A 22,072-nucleotide genomic window follows, 5' to 3' on the forward strand; every position below is an offset into this window, starting at 1 on the left:
GTTTCGATCTCATACAAATTGAATCACACACACACACACACACACACACACACACACACACACACACACACGTCAATATACCTGTAATCCCACAACACGAATTTCTGTCACAACGAATGGTATTAAACTTTTAACTCACAGGCAAAAATCCCCTTCCTCTTTTTTCCCGTCCTTCCCGTCCTTCCCGTCCTTCCCCCTCTTATTCCTCCTTCCTCCTTAGTCCAGGGTACGTGAGAAATCTTCACATGGACTGGGAGACACAATGTATCCCTCAAATATTTTTATCTATTTCAACTTATATTTTATTCCCCTTTTCCACAGTATGTTTAGGGCACGTACGATACTGCCTGGCTAGCTCGTAACGACAGGTTCATTATAGTGTGTGTGTGTGTGTGTGTGTGTGTGTGTGTGTGTGTGTGTGTGTGTGTGTACTTTTAGCAGCCATAAAAAAAAACCCTGAAAGAAGCCCTTCCTCTCCTGTTGTGCTTCTCCCCTGTGTGTTGAGGAGCCCTAGGGCGCTGAGGTCCTCTTTTAAGGACGTTTCTCTCACTGTGATGGAGCTTACTCGTATCCTAAGACCCTTCCTGCTTCGCCACATCTTTAGTTTTTCACACAAATAGAGTTAATGGAAGTTTCATCGGTGGTGGGGGTAGGAGGAGGAGGAGGAGGAGGAGGAGGAGGAGGATTTGATGTACACAGGTGCAGTCATGGAAGAAAATTATCCTAATTTTCTCATGAGTGATCTTTCTATTCGAGTCTATGATGGATGTGGAATTATTCAACGACCAGCAGTGTAACCCTCTGTGTGTGTGTGTGTGTGTGTGTGTGTGTGTGTGTGTGTGTGTGTGTGTGTGTGTGTTCAGCCCACCGTGAAATCACAAAGCGAGAAGAAGAGGAAGAAAAAATAATGGGGCGCATCGACCAGTTGGGACGACTTTTAGAGCACAATGTTGGATCCTGATTCACTCACCTCACAACACCACACCTCCCTCACTCACAACACCACACCTCCTCACTCCCAACACACCTCCCCACTCACAACACCACACCTCCCTCACTCACAACACCACACCCCTCCTCACAACACCACACCTCTCTCACTCACAACACCACAACACCACACCTCCTCACTCACAACACCACACTCCCCCTCAACACCACACCTCCTCACTCACAACACCACACCTCCTCCTCAACCACCCCTAGCCACACCTCCCTCACTCACATCACCACACCTCCCTCACTCACAACCACCCCTTAGCCACACCTCACAAACAACAAACCAAACCTACGTTATAACAACTTTTTAACAACTCTAATAAAATACTGAACTATTAAACAGAAAAATAAAAAAATAAAAAAATAATCAAACTCAATGCCCATGACCTTTACCGTATATCATAACACGGGCGAAAAAAATAAAATAAATAGAATATGCAAATAAAAAACCGACACAACTGTAAAAACTGTAAAAATCCGTTAAAAATCCGTTAAAAATCCGTTAAAAACTGAAAAAAATCCGTTAAAAAACTGCAAAAACTTAAAATCCGTTAAAAACCTGTAAAAAACTAAAACTTAAAAAACTTTAATATATATTATTTCCCAGCCAAAACGAGGATTGTTACGGCATATCAAAACACTGAGGTTGATCTTGCCTACTGACAACTATTACGGGATATTAATTAATGATCTATATTATGTTTTTGTCGCATGTTGGCCAATTATTCTTATACTGGAAGGTAGAAATAAGCAGCAGATATAACCCAGCAAAGACAAAACAAACACATGCTGGGGATAATAGCTCTCACTTTAGACCAAACAAACACAGCCACAAATGACTTTCCGTGAAACACAAACAAAAACAAACAAATACTAGCACTTATGGTTCTAACGTTAATATAAACAAAACAAACAAACACTGCCACGAATGACTCTTCCTATAATACAAACAAACAAACACAGACAACACCTAGACTTAAACAGATGGGGGAAGATTGGTTTCTGCTTATTCTGTGGCAGGGATGGCAGACACACACACACACACACACACACACACACACACACACACACACACACACTCACACACACCGCGCCCCGCTTTCTTCAATAACAATAACATATGCATCGATGGTCTGAAAAAACATATTCGACCAAAGGCACAAGTTGGTAATAAAATTGTGTGTGTGTGTGTGGGTGTGTGTGTGTGTGTGTGTGTGAGAGGTTCCTTCGGGTCTTAATAAGTTTCCAACACAAAATCTAACCTTAACATTTCTAATCTTTCCGAACTTAATCATAACCAAACCAAACCAAACCAAACCAAACCAAACCAAACCAAACCAAACCAAACCAAACCAAACCAAACCAAACCAAACCAAACCAAACCAAATCTAACCAAACCAAACCAAACCAAACCAAACCAAATCTAACCAAACCAAACCAAACCAAATCTAACCAAACCAAACCAAACCAAACCAAACCAAACCAAACCAAATCTAACCAAACCAAACCAAACCAAACCAACCAAAACCAAAACCAAATCTAACCAAACCAAACCAAACCAAACCAAACCAAACCAAACCAAACCAAATCTAACCAAACCAAACCAAACCAAACCAAACCAAACCAAACCAAACCAAACCAAACCAAACCAAATCTAACCAAACCAAACCAAACCAAACCCTACAGTTTAAGTAACAACAAATAAAATTCAGGCCGGTGGTGTTGCCACAGACCCCCCTCTCCTATAACTCAAGAACTCTTCACTTCCTTAACTTAAAAAGATCTTAGGGAGTCTTACAAGAGATTTTCCCTGGACTCAAGAGCCTCGTAGATCCTCCTCGTATTCCACAATCATCTCGGCTTCACCTTCTCACGTTATCAGGCACAAGCTGGTGTTCGTCTTAAAACACTCGTACGTAAAGAGTTGGATTCTCCCGTAAAAGGTTGGGACGTAAAGTGATCCTCCTAACTGAACTTGAGAGCAGTCTGTTGATTTACTTGAGCTACGACACCTGGTTGGCGTCTCGAGTGTGTTTGTGTGTGTTAAGGCTCTCTCATGTAACTGCAGGTGTGAGAAGGTGAAAAGGCACCTAACTATACCTTAATTAAAGATGATAGTGAATCAAACCTCCTTAGGTGTACTAGAAACACCTGACTGACCACCCAACACTACATCAGAAAAACCTACACACTCTTACCTTCATAAATTAAATCGAACTACTGCATTATTCACCTCCTGTACGTAATTCAGGAAAGAAAGTCAATATTATTATTACTATTTTACTTTCATGATTCAAAGATGATAATTCTCAGCTTACTATCAGCTTATTTCTCATGATGATATTTCTCAGCTTACTATCAGCTTATTTCTCATGATGATAATTCTCAGCTTACTATCAGCTTATTTCCTGATGATAATTCTCAGCTTACTATCAGCTTATTCCTCTGGTAATTTGTTGATGCATATTTAACTAAGTCAATTGCTCAGTCTACTTGCCTTACGTGTAATCCTATAATGCGTCTATATTGCGTTAAACAAATATCCTCCCCCGGTGTGTGTGTGTGTGTGTGTGTGTGTGTGTGTGTGTGTGTGTGTGTATGTGTGTGTGTGTGTGTGTGTGTGTGTGTGTGTGGAGGAGAAGAAGACAATAAGAAAACAAAACAAATATAAAACAAATAATTAGGAAGATCAATTTGCTGAAGGAAAGCGAGAAATACACCAGCCTAGCACACAACACAACACAAACAGTAATAAACACTCAAGTAAACCTCCACCCAGGCGTGAACCTGCCTCCTCCCCTCTCCCTCCTCACCTCCTCCCCTCCCTCCCTTCCCCCTCCCTCACTGCTACTTCCCTCCCTCCCTCACTGGCCTTCCCTCCTCTCCTGCTCTACTTCCTCCTTCCTCCTGCTCCGCCCCCCTTCCTCACTGCTCTCTCCCTCCTCCTCACTGCTCTACTTCCTCCCCTCCCTGGTCCCTACTGGTCTACTCCCTCCCTCCCCTCCTGGTCTACTTCCCTCCCTTCCTCACTGCTCTTCCCTCCTTCCTCCTGCTCTACTTCCCTCCTCCTTCCTCCCTCCCCTTCTCTACTTCCCCTCCCCTCCCTCCTGCTCTGCTTCCTCCCTCTCCCTCCTCTCCCTCCCTCCCCTCTTCTCTACTCCCTTCCTCCTGCTCTACTTCCCTCCCTCCCCTCTGCTCTGCTTCCCTCCCTCTCTCTTCCCCTCCCTCCTCACTGCTCCCTACTTCCCTCCTCCCCTCCTGCTCCTGCTTCCTCCCTCCCCTCCCTGCTCTGCTCCTCTCTCTCCCTCCCTCCCCTCACTGAACTTCTGCTCTACTTCCCTCCCTCCCTGCTCTACTACCCCTCCCTCCCCTCTCTGCTCCTGCCCCTCCCTTCCTCCCCTCCCTCCCTGCTCTCACCTCCCTCCTCTTCTTCCCTCTCCCTCCTGCTCTGCTCCCTCCTCTTCTCCTTCCTTCCCTCCCACTGCTCTGCTCCCTCCCTCCCTCCTTTCCCATTCCCTCCCTTCCTCACTGCTCTACTTCCCTCCCTCCCTCACTGCTCTATTCCTCCTTCCTCACTGCTCTATTTCCTCCTCCTCACTGCCTCCTCCCTTCCTCACTGCTCTACTTCCCTCCTCCTCACTGCTCTTCTCCCTCCCTCCTCACTGCTCTACTTCTGCGTAATAGAAACCTGTGGGGAGGTGTATAGGAGGCAAACTAATCCTTAAAGTTAGGTTAGGTGAGAATCAGCAGGCGCCGGGTGGGGAAGAGGCAGGCAGGCAGGAGGAGGGAGGCAGGCAGGGAGGCAGGGAGGCAGGCAGGCAGGGAGGCAGGCAGGGAGGCAGGGAGGAGGGTCTGCCACCATACATGTCATAACCTACACAAATGAAAGTTCTCTGCCACTCCCACACACTGAGTACCACCTGTGTGTCCGCCACCTGTGTGTCCGCGTCGTATGTGTCAACCTCGTATGTGTCAACCTCGTATGTATCAGCCTCTTATGTGTCAGCTGTTGTTGTTGTTCGTATTTATGTTGCTGTTGATGATCGTGTTGCTGTTTGTGTTGGTGATGATGCAGATGTGATTGTTGCAGGTAGTGTTGCAGCAGTTGTTGCAACACTACCACAGCTGCTGTTATCGCTGCTGCTGCTGCTGTTATCTTCTGTTATCTTGTTAGTAGTGATGATTCTCTTATGATGACTTAGAGATAACATAGAGATGAGAGAACATAGAGATGAGAGATAATGGATGTCTCACTGCAGCCACAAGTGAGAGAGAACCCCTGGATATCTCACCCCTCCCCCTCCCTCCCTCTAATTATCGATGACATAGTAAATGGGGTACATAACAATACCCGCCATGTGCCACTCGTAGACACAAGACAGACACACGGACACATACAGCGGTTATCTAGGTCACGGGGTCACATCGTTAAGGTCACTGGGTCACATCGTTAAGGTCACGGACATCATTACCTCTTTCCATCAAGGCGCTTCTATCAGGTCAAGTGGAATAGACAGACAGACAGACAGACAGACAGACAGACATGACGACTCCATCAAACTATATTCGACTATATGTAGCACCTCACACACACACACACACACACACACACAGACGAGGTCGCGTGTGTAGAGCAACCATTGTTTTCTCTCTCTCTCTCTCTCTCTCTCTCTCTCTCTCTCTCTGTGTAGGAATATTTATTTACGCTCGTTCAGGTCTCTATGATACGCTCCCAAATCCCGCTGATTGTGTATTTAACAGGGACGAGTTTAAAGCTTTGTAGTCATTGAGTAACTTGTTGGGCTGTGGTCTGGTTATGACGCCGTCCAGTGTTTTGTGTGTGTGTGTGTGTGTGTGTGTGTGTGTGTGTGTGTGTGTGTGTGTGTGTGTTGGATTTACTTTATTCTGGGTGCTGAGGAAGTTGGGTTGGGTTGCTGGGTTGGGTTGCTGTTGGGTTGGGTTGACTCTTTGCTGCTGGGTTGGGTTGTTGGGTTGCTTTTTGATATTCCTTGGTTGGCTAGTTGGGTTGGGTTGGGTTGGGTTCTTCAATAAACCACATTTAAGGTCACTTTCTATCCCATTCCATTTCATTATGACATTTAGTGTTGATTAATAGTTAAAATTTAAGTGTTAGAAGCGAATCGTTAACGAGTTAGAGAGTGAGCGAGTGCGTTAGTGCTAAGCGACAACAAGCGTTAAACTAGTTACAGAGTGAGTGTGAGCGAGTGAGTAAGATTTAATATTCATAGAGCTTGCTGATGCAGTTATTAACACAATGCATTTAATTTACAGAGCAGGACGGCTGGCTCCCTCACCCCTCCACTGCCTCCTCACCTGTCCCGTGGCATCTTCGTTCACCTGTAAGTCTTACCTGTTCATCAGTGTTGTTTTATCCGAGATGATGTTATGATTTTAGTTCTCTTCTATAAATGAACTACAACCCACATCACTTACTCTAACAACCCACACCTCTCACACAACCCACACCTCTCACACAGCCCACGTCACGGGTAAACTGCCTCTGCCGACGGGAGGAGGTAGGCGTCGTCAGGTCCTTTTCCCCACACTCACTCAGATGTTCTCCAGAAGGTTCCCATGACTCATCACATCTGGCTCCATAATGATGACCCATTGGTGAAGTGCTGGTAGAGTAGAGAGAGAGAGAGAGAGAGAGAGAGAGAGAGAGAGAGAGAGAGAGAGAGAGAGGTGGACAATAATGGCTCATAAGCTGGTGTTTAGCGAGGGATGGTGGACAGGCGCCGTGCTGTACACCTCACCTCCATTATATTTTAGTAGTAGTGGTGGTGGTGGTGGTGCGATGATGCCAAGACTGACGAGGCTGTTATCGTACTGGACAAGGAATTATTATTATTATTATTATTATTATTATTATTATTATTATTATTATTGATGATGATGATGATTAATAAAGAAAAATGCGTCATGTGTTTTTTTATTATCATGATGACTTAAATTTGTGTGCAAGAGAGAGAATTGTTGTTATTGTTATTGTTGTTGGTGTTGTTGTTGTTGTTGTTGTTGTTGTTGTTGTTGTAATGATACGCCTGGTAGTGTCGAGGGGGAGGGGGGATTTTTTACAATATACATTCAAAAGTTATTAACCCCCCCCCACTCACACACACCCACATACACACACACACACACACACCCACACACTCACATACACACACACACACACACACCCACACCCAACACTTTTTACCCGCACACCACACACACACACGCATAAAGATATAATCTACCTCATTCAAAATGTTTTATAGTATTTCTAAAAAAAAAAAATCCGATACTTAGAAGCTTGCAAACGATATTCTCTTTTACACCTCTGTCTGTCTGTCTGCCTGTCTGTCTGTCTGTCTGTCTGTCTGTCTGTCTGTCTGTGTCGTTATATGCTTCTCTTTCATTCTTTTTTATCCCTTTACATGACTTTTCTTCTCTCAGTAAATATAATCTTCATACTTTCTCTCTATCTATTTATCTATCTATCTATCTATCTAGCTATCTATCTATCTATCTATCTATCTATCTAACCCTTCTGAACGCTGCAGTTAAGAGGTGATTAGTTACCTCATTAAAAATATTCAAAAGTTGGAGCATAAGTTAATACGCTCGGGTGATTAAATGCTCTTCAAGTTATTTATCTTTTATAGCTTAAGGCTAAAGCTAATATACCCTGCGTCCTCCTCAACCTCTCCCCGACCCTCCTCACCCCCCCTCTCACCACACCAGACCCCCCCACTCCATCGCTACCACCCCCCCTCCCAGGCGAATTTTATGGGAAAAATCCCCGTGATGCAAGTATTGTAATTTTGAAACCGATATGTAAATACGAGATTTGAGTCTTAGTCTGCTCTACACACACACACACACACACACACACACACACACACACACACACACCCACACACACACACACACACACACACTTCTCCTCCCTCAACTGTAAATCCCATTCTTTGCGTGGCCTATTTCTCCCCACCCCTATACCCCTCACCCCACACCCACCTACCGAGCATCTACCAGAGGTCCTTTCTCAAAATTGGGGATCGTGGCCATTTTGGAGGACGTAATTGGTAGCTTGTGTGGCCGGCAAACTCTCTCTCGCTCCTCCTGAATCCTCGCCAGGCTTTGATCCTCCGCCTCGTAGGGAGACTTACGCAACAGGCGGAAAGTTGGCGGCGGAATGTCTGGTGGAAAGTTGTTGGGTATTATGTGTTGGCTGACTGGGGATGAAGGTCGTGGTGAGGCCGTTTTAGAAAAGGGTGAATGTTGTATTCCATTCTATTATAGTTTAATATTAGTGTTCTTGTTCTAACCTAACCTAACCTAACCTTAAGTCCATCTCATACTATTCTAACTTAGATTAATGCAACTTAGCTTGATCGAGACTAACCTAACCTAACTTAATCAGGTAATTAATGTTACAGAAGTACATATTTCACATAATAATAATAATAATAATAATAATAATAACAAAAAAGGTAATTATTATTATTATTATTATTATTATTATTGTTATTAATAATAATAACAAAAAAGGTAATTATTATTATTATTATTATTATTATTATTGTTATAGTCCCCCGGCAGCTGTTTCCACCAATACGCGTCGGCTAATTGGTTTTTCTTTGTTATCTGCTCTGTGATCTCGTCTCTCTTACCTGTAATCAAACATTCCTTCTTCACTTTGATTACTTCTACTTTTCTCTAGCTTACTTTACCTCTTGTTTATCTGACTTACTTGTCTCTTGTTTACTTATTCTATCTACTTGTTATTTATCTCTTTTGTTTACTTTTTTGCTTCTTACTTTTTTATTGTTTTAACTACTGCCTGGGCCTGTATCTGGTCTGTCTCGGAGCTTCCTCTACCTCTCCTGATTTGAGGCCACGATGATGAAGGTTGTGTTTGAGGCCACACTGTTGGAGGTTGTGTTTGAGACCACACTGTTGGAGGTAATGGCCCTCTGTTGTCTGTGTGGGCGGCCGAGACATCTATGGCCTAATTCAGCTCGTCCTAGAAGAAGTATCTTGGCAGTCGGTAGGCAAGGCATCCTGGCAACATGGTCAGCCTAATGAAGCTGGGTCTTGATTACCAGTGTCTCGGTGTTAAGTTATGGTGACTTTTACAGCACCTCCACGGTGGTGATTTTATCCTGCCACCAGACACCCATGATGGTGCGTCCGGGGCGACAACGGTCCAGCGGCCTGTACAGTATGATGTCCACCTCAGGGATGATAGAACAGCAGCACTGACTGGTCCTCGGCCTCTGGTATTTATCATTGTCCTGTGAACCATGACTGGAGGTCAGGTTTACAGCCACTTCAGTATTCAGCAACTTCGTGTTCTCCAAGACTAATGGTCAGACCAAAGAGCTTCGATGCCTCGATGACCAAAAAAAAGTGTCATCGGCTAAGATTGCTTCACGCAGACGTTGTTCCGTTGTTTTGTCTTTAGTTCCAAGTTTGTTCAGGTCGATAACCGATCCATCTTTTCTGGATCTAATGTAGACGCCTTTACCTGAACCCTTAGTGGCGTGATGGACGACGTTGTGAAGAGGACTGGTGTCAGGAGGCAGTACTACTTCACTACACTGAAGCTAATAACTGTAATGTGACATCCTCGTCCGAGACCACCTGCCCTCGCAGGTCCTAATGGAGCAGTTGGATAATTGAACAAATAATGTGGAGGGGGAGGGGCAGCTAGTTTTGAGAAAACCTCTCCCAGAATGCATCTCTGTTACAGTGTAGAGTACTTGATAAGATCGATAAGGGCAAAGTACTTCTGTTGTTTCTGTCTCAGTAAAAAGTTCATACCTGCACTAGTGTCCCCACTGAGACTCCGGGACGTCCTCTGCCAAGGTGGGAGAGACAACTCGATCTAAGATCACTCAAGTGCCTGCAGTGGACAGGAGAGAGAGATCCTTCGACAGTCAGTTAACTGTTATTCATCTTGAAGTGAGAAATAACGGTGGTCACTCCGAGGTCCTGAGACACTGCCTCTGTCTGCCAAACATTAACGGTGATGTCATGGAACGCTTCCAGCAGTTGGTGGTCTGCCAACATGTATATGACGGATGTTATGCCGCCCCTGGCAGGTGGTCCGCCAGACCTCGCCTGACTGAATGCCCTGCATCTCGTCAACGACTGCGGCAGATCAACCTCTTGTCTCACATTGTTTATATAATCACAGAGTTCAGTATTTGTTGACTGTTGTTTAAGTTGTCAAAGAAAAAATCGGTAAAGAAGCTTCAGCTCAGCTCTTAACAAGTTGTTCCTCCGTGTGGAATTGTTCTCCTAATGATCTTATTACCCGGCTCCGTCCACTCAACGACGCCCTCAAGTAGTTGTTAGTTTAGTCTTCTTTTTTTTTGTCTATCTACCGTTTTATTTGCTCTCTCTCTCTCTCTCTCTCTCTCTCTCTCTCTCTCTCTCTCTCTCTCTCTCTCATCTATCATACTTCTTATCTTTTTTACTGTCTATATATTTATCTGCTACTTATGATTTTCTCTCGTCCATCCTCTCCCGACCAATCAAATGCGAACAAGCAACCCTACTTCGATGACGTAAACATCTCCACGTCGCCTATTGGTCCAGTCTCTATTGTGTTAGTGTTCGGTATAAACGAAAACATTACAGCTATTTTTTTTTCATTACCTGACATTTACAGTTATTCTTTTATTGTTTTTCTTTTGTTGATTTTGTTTTTAATTCTACACAATACTAATCGTTAGCACAATATGATAGCACAAAGTCGAGAAACTGAAGAACTGTGCTGTGTGATGAACTTGATACACTGAATTGTTTTAAGATCGTGAATGTGATTTTATTTGAAGTTATTATTGCAAGAAAAGGGGGGAATAAATTGTTTGTGTGAGTGATTATGTTGCAAGACGAACGAATTTATTTTCACCAGGGTTGATTATCATTGGGAGAAAAGGAGAAACAAGTACAATAGCAAAGTGAACTTGTTACATAAGCGGAGAAACAAATTCTCCTCATAGTAAATTATTGCAACACTGAAGAATATATTTGCTTTATCCAGTTAACTGTCATTGCAAGATGGGGGAAGAATATATTCCCTGCAGAGTGTATTACTGCTAAAGGAAGGAACCCAAGTCAAATCTTGCAACAAAAATAATTCCCCTTAGAGTAAATTATTGCAAGAAAGAAATATATATATAATCTCTGTAATGTATTATGGAACACGTATTAGTCAAAATAGATTATACAAGATAGGAATAAATTTATGTATTCCCTTAGTCGACTTTGTAAGAGGATTCACCTTAGAGTAAATTATTGCAACATGGAAATAAAATAAATGTTCTTTAAAGTAAATTATTGCAAGACGGTGAGATACAGGTACACATGATGAAAGTAAATTACTGAAACAAGGAAAATAAATATCTAAACGAACCTGGTGGAATAAATTCTTACACGCTGAAGATAAACTCTCTCTCTCTCTCTGTCTCTCTCTCTCTCTCTCTCTCTCTCTCTCTCTCTCTCTCTCTCTCATAAACCAGGTCGGAGATGGAGTGAGACAAAATAAACCAAGTTAGATGTAAAAGCCGTGAGTCTTGAGCCAGAGAATTGACTGAGACGAATGATGAGTCAATCTATTCGTAAAGGAAGTCTATCTGAGTCTATTGCCGACTGTCAAGAGTTAACATTAAATGGTTTCATCTGTATGATAATAAACCCAAGAACTCAGTTACGTGTGTGTGTGTGTGTGTGTGTGTGTGTTGTTGAGACGGCCACACCAGGTAAATATTGTGATGTTCTCCTACTGTGTCTGTCTGTCTGTCTGTCTGTCTGTCTGTCTGTCTGTGTGTCTGTCTGTCTGTCTGTCTGTGTGTCTGTCTGTCTGTCTTCCTTTTCCTCTTCTTCCACCAAATTGTCTCTCCTATTTTCCTCATCCTCATATTCTTTATCTCCCTCTCAGTACTCCTCTTCCCCCACCTACTCCTCCTCCTCTTCCCCCCTCCCTACTCCTCCTCCTCTTCCCCTCTCCTACTCCTCTCCTCCCCCTCCCCCCTCCTTTAACACTGAGCCCCTAATAGGATTTTCGGTGGCAATCTGCGGAGATAAGACCTGCCAGGGGTGTAAGTGGTGCCAGAGAGTGCCAGAGGGGCTGGGGTGCCGGGTCAGAGGGGTGCCAAGTGGTGCCGGAGGTGTCAGAGGTGCCAGGGAGATGGTGCCGGAGAGTGCAGAGAACAAGGGGTGCCGGAGAGTGCCAGAGGGTGCCAAGGGGTGCCAGGTGTGGGGGTGCCAGGGTGCAGAGAGTATGAGGTGCCAAGTGGTGCCAGAGAGTGCCAGAAGGGGTGCCAAGGGGTGCCAGAGGGGGTGCAGAGGGTGCCAGAGGTGCTGGGGAGTGCTTACGGATATAATTTCAGTTTTAAAGAAAAAAAAAATGTAGCTATTGTACTTTTTCTTAAGTTACGTTTAATGTTAAAGGTGAAGGAAGAATATCTGAAACACACACACACACACACACACACACACACACACACCGTATTAGCATCAAGCTTCAGGATTCTCCTTTTCCCTTCACTCTAGTCCTAACTTGCAGGCGATTAAGTCCCTCACCTAATGGCTGAAAGCCATCCACCCCGCTTCCCTCCCTTCCCCCTCTCCACCCTTTCCCTCCCTTCCCCCTCTCCCCCCCACCTTTCCTCCCTTCCCCTCTCCCCCCACCTTCCTCTCCCCCTCACCGTCATTCTTCCATTCACTATGCTCTTGATTACTACCAGACGAACTCCTTAATACTCGGGTCGTTTCTCTGTCTGGCTGTCTGTCTCTCTGTCTGTCTGTCTGTCTGTCTGGCTGTCTGTCTGTCTGTCTGTCTGGCTGTCTGTCTCTCTGTCTGTCTGTCTGTCTGTCTGTTTACTACTATCCATGAGTAACTGTATATTGGAGATAATGGACACTGATTGGTTGAATCTGGTGGGACGTCAGGGTGTAAAAGCGTGATGATTGGTCAAGTTTGGTTAATCTCCAGAGGTTCATCGTGTTGATTGGTTTAATTTGGCGCCTTATCATCAGCGTTCATCGAGGTGATTGGTCCGGACTATCATATTGGTTTCCTCTGATTGGATGTATTTACTCCCTGAACAAAAACGTACACAAATGGGACTACGGACTCAAAATAGGGGAATAAACTACCATTATCTTATCACCTACCAGTCCATTATCTTATCACCTACCAGTCATCCAGGAATAAAAAATTGTTGTCAATCGAAAAAAAAAAAAGTGTTGAATTTTCCCTTGATGTTTGTTGCCGTTTAAACCTATTCATAACTACCAGGTATAATATTTTCCACAAGTAAGTGATATTTTATTAGTGATTCTCAGTTTAAGAATCATAAAAAAAAATCGTAAATATTTTTTTTTAAGATATTGGAATCATATGAGAGGTTTCGAATTCATCTTTCTAATAATAAATAAATAAATAAAATAAAAATAAAAATAAAATCACGGATCATCATAAATATATACATAACAAAAGCAGTAAGTAATAAGACTAAGAGCATTGATGAACAAAGCCTTATATTTTCTACCAGTCTCGATGGGCGTAAGGAATAAAGACTGCCTCCGGTCCTGGGAAAAGATGAGTTAGGGAGGGAGGGAGGGAGGGAAGGAGGGGGTGAAGGAAGGAGGCAGGGAAGGAGTGGGTGAAGGAAGGAGGGAGGGATGGAAGGAGGAAGGAGAATTGAGAAAAGAGAAGGAGGAGGGAAGGAGGAGTGAAGGAAGAAGGAGGGAGGGAAGGAGGGTGAAGGAAGGAGGCAGGATGGAAGGAGGGGAGGGGAAGGGAGGGGTGAAGGAAGGAGGGAGGGAAGGATGGGTGAAGGAAGGTAGGGATGGAAGGAGGGGAGGGAAGGGAGGGTGGAAGGAAGGAGGGAGAGGGAAGGGAGGGGTGAAGGGAAGGAGGGAGGGAAGGATGGAGTGAAAGGAAGGAGCAGGGATGGAAGGAGGGAGGGAAGGAGGGGGTGAAGGAAGGAGGGGGAGGGAAGGACAGGAGTGAAGGGAAGGAGGCAGGGATGGAAGGGGAGGGAGGGAAGGGAGGGGTGAAGGAAGGGAGGCGGGGATGGAAGGGAGAGAGGGGAGGGAAGGAGGGGTGAAGGAAGGCAGGGATGGAAGGAGGGGAGGGAAGAGGAGAATTGAAGGAAGAGGAGGGGAGGGAAGGAGGGGTGAGGAAGGAGGGAGGGGAAGGAGGGGTGAAGGAAGGAGGCAGGGATGGAAGGAGGGAGGGAAGGAGGGGTGAAAGGAAGGAGGGAGGGAAGGATGGGTGAAGGAAGAGGAGGGCAGGGATGGAAGGAGAGGGAGAGGGGAAGGGAGGGGGTGAAGGAAGGAGGCAGGGATGGAAGGGAGGGGGAGGAAGGAGGGTGGAAGGAAGGGGAGGCAGGGGATGGAAGGGAGGAAGGGAGGGGGGTGAAGGGAAGGGAGGCGGGGATGGAAGAAGGAGGGAGGGGAAGGAGGGGGTGAAGGAAGGGAGGCAGGGGATGGAAGGAGGGGGAGGGAAGGAGGGGGTGAAGGAAGGAGGCAGGGATGGAAGGAGTGAGTGAGTGATGGATTACCTATGTAGCTTATAATACCCTCCTGCTTGTGTCTTACGTTTTTGGACAGGAGGAACTATACCGCTTTGGGTGTCCGAATTAGCCTGTAATGTCCTCTTTAAGGTCGCCAGATTGTATTTCCATAAGAGGAGTTCACTGACGTACATAATTATTCTATTTGGCTCATTGGACTCTTGGACGCGGCTGATTGGTTTACCTGGGAGTAAGTTCACCTGTTGGTTCTCAAGGAATGAATAATTTTAATCGTGTGTGTGTGTGTGAAAAGAGAGAGTGGGAAAGGAAAAAAAAAATAAACTACCACAATCCCACAAACAAACACAATCCCTCAACCACCACAATCCCTCAACCACAACAATCCCACAACCAAACACAATCCCACAACCACCACAATCCCACAACCAAACACAATCCCTCAACCACCACAATCCCACAACCAAACACAATCCCTCAACCACCACAATCCCTCAACCACCAACAATCCCACAACAAACACAATCCTCAACCAAACACAATCACTCCAATAACACACACAATCCCACAACCAAACACAATCCCTCAACCACCACAATCCCACACACTCGACAACACACAATCCTTCACCCACCACAATCCCACAACCCCACTCAACAACATACAATCACTCAACCACCACAATCCCTTAACACCCACAATCCCTAAACCACCAAATACCACAACCAACCACATCCCTACAATCACCACAATCCCTAATTCAATCAACACCATAATTGCATCACTAAACGAGTCAGGGTTTGTTCCTCGTTCCTCCCAGACGCCTCGTTGGACCGCGACCAAATTTAATGATTCAATTAGAAACAAGATCCATATTCAGGATGTTGAAGAACGTATGGTTGACTGGTTGATGAGGGGGAGATTGCTGCTGTTACTGCGTGTGGGTGTGTGGGTGTGCGTGTGTGTGTGTGCGTGTGTGTGTGTGTGTGTGTGTGTGTGTGTGTGTGTGTGTGTGTGTGTCTACCCCTTGTTTTCCTCACCTTTCCGTCACATATCACACCTGTAATCAATCGTTCTCATCATCATCTTCCCTTTGTTGAGGTTTCTGTTTACCTGTCTGTCTGACGTAAAAAGGTGGACTGTAAAGTAATATTAATCGAGAAAAAAAATGTCGTAGATCATCTTAGTTGTTTTAATTACTGTACATGAGACTTATTGAGGTCAATGGACGATAGAGTAGAAAGGATGAGTGACGTCTGTGTTTGTGTGTGTGTGTGTGTGTTTATATATATATACTGTAAATATATATATATGTTTGAGTACGATCTCTCTCTCTGTCTCTCTCTGTTTCCATTCTCTTCTCCGTCTGTCTGTCAATCTATCTGCGTCTCTGTCTCTCTCTCTCTCTCTGTCTCTCTCTGTTTCCATTCTCTTCTCCGTCTGTCTGTCAATCTATCTGCGTCTCTGTCTCTCTCTCTCTCTCTGTCTCTCTCTGTCTCTCCCTGTCTCTCTGTCTCCTCCACACACTACGACATACATCCCACTAATGAGGATAGAGAAAGGTAGTGCATGTTAACTCAGGTGCTGGCTGTGTCCACTTCACGAGCCGACGACACGACACAAACACATTGCCATACCAGCGAGCACTAAGACCAGGTGTGTCCCAGTACTAGTAGACACCCCAACCTGACCTGACCTGACCTGACCTAACCTGACCTATCCATAACTAACTATCCCTATCTTAACCTAACTTAACCTAACGCACGATTGGTGGGTAGTAAAAGTTTGGATTGGGTTAGGTTAGGATGGGTTAGGTTAAGATGGGTTAGGTTAGGATGGGTTAGGTTTTTAATAATTATTCTGTGAGGAAGTCGTCGTCAGCTGGTGTGTGAGGTAGTCGTCATCAGCTGGTGTGTGAGGTAGTCGTCATCAGCTGGTGTGTGAGGTAGTCGTCGTCAGCTGGTGTGAGGAGGTAGTCGTCGTCAAGCTGGTGTATGGTAGTGTCATCAGCTGGTGTGTGAGATAGTCGTCATCAGCTGGTGTATGAGGTAGTCGTCGTCAGCTGGTGTATGAGAGTAGTCGTCGTCAACGTGTGTAGAGGTAGTCGTCGTCAGCGTGTATGAAATTACTCGTCGTCAGCTGGGTATGAAATGAATCGTCGTCAGCTTGTGTATGTAGTCGTCGTCAGCTGGTGTATAGGAGGTAGTCGTCGTCAGCTGAACTGTATAAGGTGAGTGTCATCGCTGGTGTGTAGAGGTAGTCGTATCGCTGTGGTGTGTGAGGTAGTCGTCATCAGCTGGTGTGTGAGGTAGTCGTCACGGAAGTCATCAGCTGGTGTGTGAGGTAACGTTGGTCACACACGCAACAACATCCTTCTCCAGCTGACAGTGTGTGTGTGGCTATTTTTGTGTCGTAATGATGGCTTGGCTCACACACACACACACACACACACACACACACACACACACACACACACACACACACACACACACGGTAGGTAGCGGCGTTGACTGTAAGAGGATGAATAGCGTACCCTCAAGGGCTTTACCAGGCCCTTTGGAGGTACTCTGGTAATGCCTACAGCTTCTCCTATATACCTCATAAGCTGGGGCAGAGGTGTATTGACGTGTGTGTGTGTATGGGGGCTGTCTGTGTGTATATGTGGGTATCTATTGAACTGTCTATCTGTGTGTATATGTGTGTGTCTGTCTATTCAATTGCCTGTCTGTGTGGTTATTATGATGGTAATTTCCTATAAACGCGATCGGAATCTACAACCACAGTGTAGACCATCATACAACACGCGACCGACTTGTCCCTTTTAGTGGGGTGAAGGGGGGTGAGGGGGTTTAGGTGGGGGGGAGGAGGAGAGGGGTGGGGAAGGGTGGGGAGAGGAGGATGCAGAAGGTGGGTGGAGGTCAAAGTTCAAGTTCATCGTTACTAAAAATCAAAACAAGTTTCTAATTCCCAGACAGGTAGAGGAGACTAACGACGATTTATACACAAGTAAATTTTATCATTACACAGGTGTCTAGACGAGTCATCAAGCCTCTTAAAGGTACGACTCTTATTTCACTTTCTTATCAACCACAGGACACGATGAAGCAGAAGTTGTCCTCGTCGTATTACTGTATATATAAGGACTTTAGGATGGTCATATGTGGGGAGAGATATTATCCTTCTTGTGGGCAGACAATGTCAAGTAGGACCTCTGGTGATCACTAATCCACGAAGTCACTCGATATGGACGATCGACTTTCCTCCAGATCTTGTTTCCATATTGAGTGTGTGTGTGTGTGTGTGTGTGTGTGTGTGTGTGTGTGTGTGTGTGTGTGTGTGTGTGTGTGTGTGTGTGACAGAGATTCACCGAATGACTGATCAACATAATTACATACGCAGATACTCACATACAAATATACTCACATACTCTCAGACACACACACACACCTCACAAACACACAGACACACACACACACACACACACGTAACATTGTATACTCGTGACCGAAGCCAAATGGTCCGCGGAAAAATTCTCGACTTCTTCCATTGAGATGTGATTAAGCTGACAGCGCGGTGGCTACCTCATCTTGCAGCCATCATGCAACTTTGTCTGGGCGCCCTGACAGCTCACAACCAAAGCTCAAACCGGTTATGAGTCACACAACCCAGCTCACAACCACAGCTATAACAAGGATAGGAGTCAAACAAGCAAAGCTAAAACAATGATAGGAGTCAAACAACCAAAGCTAAACCAAGGACAGATATAACACAACCCAGCCTAAGCTACAACAAGGTTATGAGACACAACTAAAGCTCTCGGTGGTCGCCGGGATGACAGAGGCGCCTCATATGACTGGTGCCACGGCTGAGGGCGTGTCCACTCTTCCTACTTACAATAGATGGAGGACGGAGGAGGGTGAGACACCTTCCATTATACACACAGGGGGGGAGGCTCTGCTGCAGGGTGTGTGTGTGTTTCCCTATCAAGTAGAGTAAGTGGCATGACCCAGTGCGAGTGACAGAAGGTGATCCCGAACAAAGAGGCGATTGTTAACCCCTTCTCGCATCCCTCTCTCCATTCCTCTTACCTCTCCTCCTCCTCCCACTCCCTCTCACTCCTTCTCTGCCATAACAATTGGTATTCTCTGAGGATCGCTGTGTTGAGAAGTGTATAGGCTGGAGGCACAACACAAAACTGAACACAGAACGATTCACACCTGCGCATTTCCTCCCGGGCCACAAGTAACTAGGTCCTGGATGTAAAAGCCGACGAGTGAATCATTTCTGGGTGGGTTAACGAGGGGTCCGGTTATCTCGGGCTATTTTTCAACACCATGTTATACGGCAAAGTGGGAATAACACTCGTTTTCTGTCTTAACTGTACCTGGTTGTTCATTCCCTCAATCCACCCAGGTTTACAGTTTGGGAAGTTAAGGCTATCCAGTGCAGTACTTCCTCGTGTATGTAAACAAAGAAGGTGGCGAGAGGCTTAATTAACTCACTTCAGTACAGCTCACTAAAAGGTGTGGATGCTGGTATTGACGACACACACACACACACACACACACACACACGGAGATTAAGGAACACGCACTGTCATAATTTTTAACCCCCACTGATTATCTTATTATAATGTGTGTGTGTGTGTGTGTGTGCCATCACTACACTTCATCATCATCTTGTCATCTCGTCAACACAAACACACAAGATTACTGACATTATTTCTTCACTTTCTTCAGGTCAGTCAGTCAGTCAGTCAGTCAGTTAGTGTTATTCTGGATAAATTTAATGTTGTCGAAATAAAATACGTTCTGACAACTCCTTCTGATTTTTTTCCACAAACTAATTAATTTATTTGTTTTTCTTTGGGGTGGAGGTGTGGCCGGGGTGGAGGTGGCTGGGGGGCGAATAGGATGATAAAGAGAGAGGATGAAGGAAGGGCAGAAGGAGGTGTGGAGGAAGTGAAGGGAAGGAAGGGAGGAGGGGGGTTTAGTGAGGTGGAGGGAAGGGAAAAAGTAGAGAGAGAGAGAGAGGGAGAAGGGTGAGGGATAAGGATAATAGGGTATGATAATGAGGAAAGGGAGAGAAGGAGAAATAAAAGTGGAGGGAAGGAGGGAGGGGAAGGGGAGGGAAGGGAGGGGAAGAGGGTAAGTGAAGAGGGGGTAGGGGAAGAGGTAAGTGGAAGAGGGTAGGGGAAGAGGGTAAGTGGAAGAGGGTAAGTGGAAGAGGGTAGGGGAAGAGGGTAAGTGGAAGAGGGTAGGGGAAGAGGGAGGAAGAGGAGGAAGTAGCACAATGTTGGATATATGTTAAGAAATATGTGTCAGTTATACTCTTTAAAATATACAATAATAGTTAAATGGAGTAGTATTTATATATGAGGTACATTTACGTGTTTTTTATATCATCATCAACTTCCTTATATAATTCCTATAGTTTATTGCATATTGCCTTATATTTCCTATATATATTATGCATTTTCTTCTACTTTCCATATTCTAAGATGAAAAATAATGTTGCAAGAGGTTATTGCATACCTCTCCTCCCACCTCTCTCCCCTCCCTCCCCCCACCACCCTCCCTCTCCCCCCCACCTCTCCTCCCTCTCCCTACCTCCCTCCATCTCCCCCACCTCCTCCCCTCTCCCCCACCTCCCTCCCTCTCCCCTCCCTCTCCCTTCCCAGACGCTTGGTTGACATTGCAGCGTTTGTAGAGCAACATGAGGAAGTAATCACATGCATAGATGGCTAACACACCAGAAGTCGGGGGCAGATGTTAGGGGAGGGGGGATGGTTGGCACATGGTGGGGGTAATGGTGGTAGTAGTAGTGAGGGAAACAGTGGTGGTGGTGGTAGTAGGAGTTAAGGAGAGGGAGGGGATGTTGTCGTTTTGGGGGATGGTGAGTTGCGGTGGTGGTAGTAGTGGTGGTGATGATAGTGTTGCTGGTAGGGGTAGATTGTTGTTGTTGGAGATGGTGGTGATAATGAGGAAGAATGATGGCGTTGAAGAAAAGACTCTCTCTCTGCGAAAATTCAGCTTACATAACCCAAACAAAATCTACCTAACCTTTCCACCCTGAAACCTAACCTAACCTAACCTAACCTAACCTAACCTAACCTAACCTAACCTAACCACCTCCTTAAAAATTCGTACTTCTTACATAACTCTTATCCATTTTTTGGGGGAGGGAAGAGGGAGGGAGGGAGGGGAGGTAAGGGAGGAAGTGAGGGAGGAGAGGGAGCCACCACCTTCCTTGTAGAGTGGAAGCAGCCCCCAACTCCCCACAGCCACGGCTACATTAAACTCATATCACGTTACTATTTTGCATATTAAATGTTCACTTCAGGTTGGCCGAGTCTGTACCTGTTTACTGAGCTCCTACAGGACAAAGTGAGGCACCGAGGCATAGTGCCGCCATATTGTAACCTTTCACCACCACTATCACACCCACCACCACTTATCACCCCATCACCAACATCCCCATCACCACCACCACCCATCACCACCCCATCACCACCCACACCACTCACCACCCCCATCACCACTCCCCATCACCAACTCCCCATCACCACCACCACCACTTATCACCCCATCACCAACATCCCCATCACCACCCCCACCACCCCATCACCACCCACATCACCACCCCATCACCACCCCCATCACCAAACATCACCACCCCATCACCACCCCATCACCCACCCCCATCACCACCCCATCACCAACCCCATCACCACACCACCCCCATCACCACTCACCACCACCACTACCACCCCCATCACCACCCCATCACCACCCCCACCACCCCCATCACCACCCCCATCACCACCACACCCCCACCACCACCATCCCCACCACCACCCATCACCACCCCATCACCATCATCACCACCACCCATCACCACCCCATCACCACCACCCCCATCACCACCACCCCATCACCACCCCATCACCACCCCCATCACCACCCCATCACCACACCCCCATCATCACCCCCATCATCACCACCCCATCACCACCCCATCACCGTATATGCTTTTTAAAGCTATAATATACAAGTATGAGACAATGGAACAAAGAAGATTCATATTGTAAAGTTTTGAGACAGTGAAGCTTTTATTGATGATGTAGAGAGAGAGAGAGAGAGAGAGAGAAAAAAAAAAAAGAGAGAGAGAGAGAGAGAGAGAGAGAGATCGTTAACAGTGAACCCTTGTGTATGTGACGTTATAGAATCGATTAAACAAACACGTAATACATCAGTGTCCTCACCTGGTCACAAACATATTCCATCCATCCATCCATCCATCCATCTATGTATCTATCTATCTATCTATCTATTCCATCCATCTCATTCTTTTCCTTGATTAAAAAATACCAACTCCTTCCCTCCCTCCCACCTCAGCTTACTCTACACACCCATTCAAACTCACTCACTCCCTATCCCTCCCACTCTCCCTATCCCCCTCCCACTCCTCTTCCCCTATCCCTTAATCGCATCCTCTCTAACCTTCTCCTT

The 22,072-nt window shown here is 45.7% G+C and overlaps 1 protein-coding gene across 4 annotated transcripts in view; it reads left to right on the forward strand.

The window, feature by feature from the left end:
• LOC121871197 (GTP-binding protein Di-Ras2-like) overlaps window positions 1-22,072 on the forward strand; it is a 104,248-nt gene that overhangs the window by 8,523 nt on the left and 73,653 nt on the right. For all 4 annotated transcript variants that reach the window (XM_042373369.1, XM_042373371.1, XM_042373372.1 and 1 more), the window contains exon 2: window positions 6,292-6,359. The gene's annotated coding sequence lies outside the window, so the exon portion shown is untranslated. The remainder of the gene's footprint in view (window positions 1-6,291; window positions 6,360-22,072) is intronic.

Source organism: Homarus americanus, unplaced genomic scaffold (genome assembly GCF_018991925.1).
Source record: "Homarus americanus isolate GMGI-L3 unplaced genomic scaffold, GMGI_Hamer_2.0 scaffold40565, whole genome shotgun sequence".
In the NCBI taxonomy this organism is placed as follows: domain Eukaryota; kingdom Metazoa; phylum Arthropoda; class Malacostraca; order Decapoda; family Nephropidae; genus Homarus; species Homarus americanus.